Source organism: Photinus pyralis, unplaced genomic scaffold, assembly GCF_008802855.1.
Source record: "Photinus pyralis isolate 1611_PpyrPB1 unplaced genomic scaffold, Ppyr1.3 Ppyr1.4_LG6, whole genome shotgun sequence".
Taxonomy (NCBI): Eukaryota; Metazoa; Arthropoda; class Insecta; order Coleoptera; family Lampyridae; genus Photinus; species Photinus pyralis.
Genome location: NW_022170663.1, coordinates 37538277 through 37545173, shown reverse-complemented (window position 1 = coordinate 37545173; position 6897 = coordinate 37538277). Strand labels below are relative to the sequence as shown.

The 6897-nt window shown below is 32.3% G+C and overlaps 1 long non-coding RNA gene across 1 annotated transcript; it reads left to right on the top strand.

Moving 5' to 3' along the window:
• The first annotated feature begins 2789 nt into the window (after positions 1–2789).
• On the top strand, positions 2790–4771 carry LOC116174252. Its single transcript, XR_004146070.1, has 2 exons — positions 2790–3214; positions 4465–4771. It is a non-coding gene; the product is annotated as an uncharacterized LOC116174252 (long non-coding RNA).
• The last annotated feature ends 2126 nt before the right edge of the window (positions 4772–6897 follow it).

Sequence of the window (6897 nt, the reverse complement as noted above, 5' to 3'; positions counted from 1 at the left end):
CATATCATAATACAAAAGCACTCTATCGAAAAATCTTATCTTCAAGGCATTAAGTTAATCCGCGCAATCGTTGACTCACCCTGTACAAGGTGTATAAAAAGAATTTGTATGTGAGTTGGAAAAGAAGAATGGAAAAGGGACAGTGAATTGAAAACAATAAAAAGAACAGCAGAGAATGAAAGGTACCCTGTAGAACTACTTACATGACAAGAAATCATTCTCACTCGACTATGGATCGGTCATTGTTATCTAAGGGTACGTTTATGTTGGCGCTGGGAGCAGAGCAGCGATGAAAGCGGAGCGACGTTTTGCAAAATATTCTAGTAAATGGACGCGCTTATGTTCGAACGGCGCAAACCGAGGCCTACGATACTTACAGGCCGGAGCGCTCGAAAATTAACGAACACCATAATTTGATTGTGTGTACTATTGACAAGCTCTCATTGAAATTTCGTGGCTCTATGTTGAACGGATCCGGAGTAAAAAAATAAATAGTGGAGCCGCGAACGGATTTTCCATAAGCCGTAATGTATTTCATATGACTCCTAACGTCACGTGACTTTTTCGAGCGTTCCGGCCTGTAAGTATCGTAGGCATCGCGCAAACGCATAGCTGCATTGAGAAGAGCGAGGAAAGAGATTCATTTGCTGATATCGTTATTTTTAGGATGGATATTATATTTTGCAAAACTTGCTTCGCTTTCATCACTGCTCTGTTCGCAGTTCGCAGCGCCAACATAAATGTACCCTTACAGACAGTTATCAGCTATCACTGAAAAATTCACAAGTCGCTCAAATATACTGTGATCTGTGCAACTTCCCTCTGACAGTGTCTTACATAGTTGTGGTATGTCCCAATTTTAACGCAAATCGCCAACAATACGGATTAGCCAATCATTTGGAAGATGTTTTATCTGCGAATAGAAAGGAAAAAAGAGTATGACTGAGAAAAACCTTGACATTTGATTAATACATTCAAAAGCAATAATTTGTAAAATTATCAAGTTTAAGAAGTGATTAACAGAAACAGTAAATGCATAGACACAAAGTTAGCTGCAGTCAAGGTTAAAAATGGTGCAGTAAAATCCTTATATTAAAACTGCATGAAAAGTGGAATATTGCGAATAGATTCTAAACTGAAGAGTTTTTGTGTTAGCAGAGTTTCACTACTCGAACAGCTAGCAATTATGTACCCTCATTCAGGATTTCCTAGCCTATAGTTGACATTCGAGAACAATGTGGGCATTAGGAGTCGTAACTAATGTGGTTACAATCTCATTCACGGCGAAAAAATGTTAGTTTACAAAAAACAAGTCAATACACACATCAAATTTCAAATAATTCGATCATTTCTATTTATTTAAAAGAATGATCAAAATTTATAAACTTAACTTCCGATCAAGACCATGTATCAAAAATAACCATAAATTCAGCACACATTTACACCAAAAATGAATAAAATAAAATATATAAAGATTAACGGTATTTTCTATGTACGCGATCCATTGAGGTTAAATCATGTCAATTCCAAAACAATGATGGAAAAATATAAAATGTAGCCCACAAAACAAATAAATTATAAAAAAATGCAAAGATTGGCTGTTTTAAAAGATTGAGACTTTCTGTTTTCGCGACCCTGTGCGGCCTTTTTGTGAAACTTTTCATATTATAAACAGACTCAATGTAGCTACGTTTGTGAGGTACAGAGTGAAAATCAAAAGTTTGACTTTTTAAGATGTTATCATATCTTACTAACCGTGCAAGATAGAAAAAAGGTAAACACTGCCTATTTGAGATATTTTTGTGTAGAATCCAGTGGTGTAGTAAAAAATAATTTTTGGTCCATTGTTTCTGATATCTGACACAAAGTTGGTATTTTTTAAATGCAACACTCTTAACGTCCATTTTTTTGGATTTTTGGTTACATTCATGGATCACAATCTATATTTTTTTTAGTTTGAGCCATGAAATGAAAACAAAAACCGTGTTTTTCACAGTCTTGAAATATTAGGCCATGAATTTATGGGGGATGCTGTTTTGTTTATTGTATCCATAGTAAGCATGTCATTTCAAAATTATTAAAAATATGATATAAACGTAATATATGGTATAGCAAAAGTATAGGTTGTGATAGGACTGACGTCAAATGGTGAAACGAAATTATTTTTCATAGCACAACTTTAAAGTTTTGCAGATTTTTCATTTGTAGAGCTATTTTAATGATTCTTACGCAGTTTTGTTTCATTTTACTTAAATTTAATTTACAACAAAAAACTGGAAACTTTTCCATTCCACTTTTAATGTATCATTTAGACACATTTTTGTGCTATAGCGATGCCTGAAGTTGTGCTTTAAAAGTCCTTGTTCATTTCCCCATGGTAATCTGGATCATTTGTTTTTGAAGCACAATTGACAGAAACTCCTATCTACATGCAACATGTGTTTTTAACTTACTGGGTTGGATCATGTAGTAAATGGAGTTCCAAATTGCTGCTTGTGTGAAACCATCAACATTGTTAACGGGTTTATTATATTGCCTTGTCTTTTTAGGATTTTCTAGAGGTTTGTCCGATTTAGAAACATATATGAATTGTTATATTACTAAAGTAGCACTCACCTTCTTAACCGCTAAAATAATGAATAAGATTAGAAATAAGTTACTTACTTTTTCTTGGTAAACTCAATGGCATGAGACTTCAATTTCAATTTAATTTAATTTATTTGCAAAATATGTTATAAATGAATACAATTTACCGAAGGTATGCTTCTATAATTGTTCAGTATGAAACTAACGAATTTTTTTATCAGTTAATGTACCAAAATGCTATAAAATAATGAAAACGGTAGCAAAGAGTTGTCAAATTTGTCGCGTTGCAATGTAAACGTAAACTACTATAATTTCGAGTGACAGGTAACCTGAAAACAAAAGGAACCATTTTCACTAAAGGTTTTTGGTTTTATATATATTTTGTAAAATACATTGCTCAATCTAACAAAACACGTAATTCCAACGCTTATTGTGGTTTAATAAACCAGTTATAAATCCTATAAACGTGTCGAGAGTTGCGTATTAATTCCGATTTATTTTACAGCATTTCGCCACAAGCTGAGCTGCGGCATAGGAAACGTATCGAGCGACAGGAGCAACTGGCAGAACGGGTCCGAGATATGAAAAGACGTCAGATGGCTAACGAGCAGTGGACACAACTGAAGAGGTCTCTGTTCAAACCTTTAGCTATTGCGGGTGCTCTCGCCGTTGGCGGGGGCATCCTAGCTTATATATACTCTAAAAGCTGAGAGGAATTTTAAACGAAAAGCGATTCAATGTGTATTTATGATTTAAAAAATGAAAAAAACTTATACATTTTAGTTAGTATATTGTATTTTAGGTCTTAAAAACAAATGTTATATGCAGCTATTAATGTATTATCGAATTAACCCCTTTCTTTCTTTGTAGTTTTACAAATATTCGGAGGATATTGTGTATAATGGGAACTTACGCAAAATTATAAATTCAATTTGACATTTAAACTTACATATCACGTACAAATTTTATTTACGAATGTATTATTTGTGTCTCGTGCTCGTTCAACATTTTATTTCGTAGGCAATGAATGGAAAAAAGACTGAGAATGATTACCACTTTTAATATTAGTTTGCACATATTTTTATCTACGTTGGTGACTTGTTTTTGTTTGTACACATTAAGGGTGGTAGTCGAATTGTTGAGTTGGTTATTATAATGGGTGGCGTGTATATTGTATGTAATAGCTGTGAACTTATATAAGACTTAAATGTCAAATGTACTATTTTGCAGTAGGCATTTTCTTTTGTACGCTAAATTTTCAAAAAATGTTTATCAAAATATTTAGCCCCGTCGTATTCAGACCAATTCAATTCGTGAAATTGATGTGCCTTCTGTTAGGTTTTTTTTTAATGAGTACTGTACAACTGTTTATTACAAATTATTGGTGAAGCAGCTGGCTGTGATTTATCGATGTCGTTCGACTGCATATTTTCTAAATTGATTTATTTGCGTTTGCGGGTGTAATCCTAACGAATATTTTGATAAGCCATTTTTGTCGAAACAAGTTCTGTGTACAGTACAGGGTGAAATAGAAGTTGTAGCACTCCTTACTTTTTCAAAAACAACTAGGCAATACCACACTTTTGATAAAAAAACGAGATTTTTTTACATTCCTAGTTAAAATTTAAGTGCCTGTTTATTAATAAAAGAAAGTATTAAAAATTGAATTGACAATATCCATTTGTTTTCGTTTTTGTTTATGTAAGTTACAATAATTGTTTATTCAAAATAGCTGTGACAATCGGTTTCTAGGTTTAATATCATTATAACCCGCCGATTTGTGATTATTTTTAATATTTTCTCATGAATTTTTATATAAACTTTAATAAACATGTTTAATATATTCAATTGTTTATATATGCCAGTTTTTCATTGCAGGCCTAAGACTGCGCGTCGAGACTGACACTCGAAGTTTTTTTGGAAGAACTGGGAGTATGACACGTTTAGATTAGTTGAAGATAAGTTCTACGGTCTCACGTTTTAATTGACGAGGTGCTAGTCAATCAAAATTGGTATGTTATTTAAATGTCTTCAATTTTATACATTAATGTAAGCTGATGACAATTTCCGTACATCACAAACCTTTCTAATTGCATCAACTCGCATTTCATATTAGTACTTGTAAGCCATTTTAAAAATAGTGATATATATACCTCGAAGATTAATAAAATTCATATGATATTAATTTCGTCTGTGATTTATTTTCTTAGATTTCGATAGTGCTCTAATGTTGTGTATAATCGTCGCTTTAAGTGGAAGTGCTTCACACTCTTCACAGAGTTTGTGGTATAACTTCAATTTAAAAAAAGCGTAAGTATACTATTGCCTAATGTGGTAACTTCCTAATGGAGCAGATTTTATTTTGGGGCCCTTTTTTCTGTTCAAATTGCTAATCGCCAAATGGTTTGTGGTTTTCATATTTAAAGATAAGCAGGAAATTAACACATTTTGACAGAAACTTACCACTTTTATACTCTCTGTAAGAGTATTTGATAATAGAAATGTATAATCATTTATCAATCATAGATATTTGATGATAATTACTGATAGTTATCCACAAATCCACACCTTCTGTCAATTAGTTGTGTTTTGTTTAGATCATATGTTAACCCCATATTTAATTCTTTTAGAATGTGTTTTGCTCACAAAATGAAGAGAAGTTTACAAAGTTGCTTGTATAGGATCTCAATTGAAGCACTCTTAAATTTACGCTTCTAAAATAATTATCATTGCAGCTAAGGTCAACTATTCTTGAATTTCGGTGAATTTCGGTGGCAGGAATGGTTTAAAAAGCATTTCAATTGTAACTGAGTACCAAGTAACTATTGATATGTTTATCGATTTCAACTACAAATGTATTATTGACATTATCAGTATTATTTATTTATTTATAGTTCTGGTAAGTGCTGCCACTTTACTTTGTGGTACTTAATGAATACTCTATTGTTTGTGCATAAACTAATATTTTGTTGGTTTAAATAAAAAATCGTGTTATGTTTTCTAATCAGATTTAATTTGCTCTAACCACGATCACATGAAACACCCTTTTAACAGTAGTTCTGCTTAAAATTAATTTAATCAGCAAGTCATTTAAAGGAAAGGAAATTAAACAATTGCAAATTATTTACATTTCACATTTTAAAATCATAAGAAACATTTTATTACTCTGTGTTGTATAGGTAACTAACAAATGAAAATTTCACTATAAACAACTTGCCCAATATTTCGATTATGGATATAATCTTAGACAGCAATACACAATATTTAACTTATTAGTAGGTATTTCTATGCAACAGATATATGAAGGAACATTATAAAAGCTGATGAATACTTTATAAATCCATTCAAATTAATTGATATTATACTATCCAGTAGATTCATTGTTCGGTAGGGATGATTTGAATTATGGAAACAATTAAGGGAGCCGATACAAGACTTTCTACACCGAAAGTATTAAAATGGATACCTTTTTCTACTTATGTCCTGTTTAAATGAAAATATGTTGGCAAATCACTTTCCTGGAGAGCAATGCAGGTAAGTATATCTAATACAGGGTGGACCATTAGTGTGTGTATGGAAGATTGTGGGTTTATTAACGGACATATTTAAAATGCATTGTCGGGACATGTTGAAGGACTCAACTGCTTAGTGTTACAACCCGAGTTATGCTTTATCGTTTCACGTTACTTTTGGTGCTTGCCCGAATTGAACCTCTAAAGTAATGCTATTTATCTATACTCCCGGTTATTGTAACAGTTTATTTTTCTTCATTACAAGTATTATTTGTGTACGCGGTATATTTACTTGAAAAATCCTCCTAACTTTTGAACCAAGCAGTTTTAGCGCGTATTTTGCCATGCTGTAATTTTTCGTTGTCGACCTTCGCCTTTCTTTTTCTTTTGTGAGCCGTGACTTTATTTTAAATTATTTACACTTTACTTACACTTACACTTTACTTACTACTTACACTTTATTTTAATTATACAGCTGAGGCGTTAGAACGCATGGAATGTTAATTGCCATCATCCATATTTTATTAATCTCTGGCATTTGGATTCATTAAATTGGGGACTCTGGAATAATTATAGTGAACGGATTCGCCTTTAACGTAGGAGGATGTAATTGCGTTTATTCTTCTTTATCGTTATCTGTTATTTGACAAATTCTATCGATGATTCATTCATCTACAATTAGCCCTCTTATTTAAGAGGTACATATGTACATTTTAGTTTATCAAGAAAGAGGGGTTACCTTTGATTTTATTTCGAGTTTTAATGGGGTCATCCCGCCTTTATTTTTTATTTCTGATCC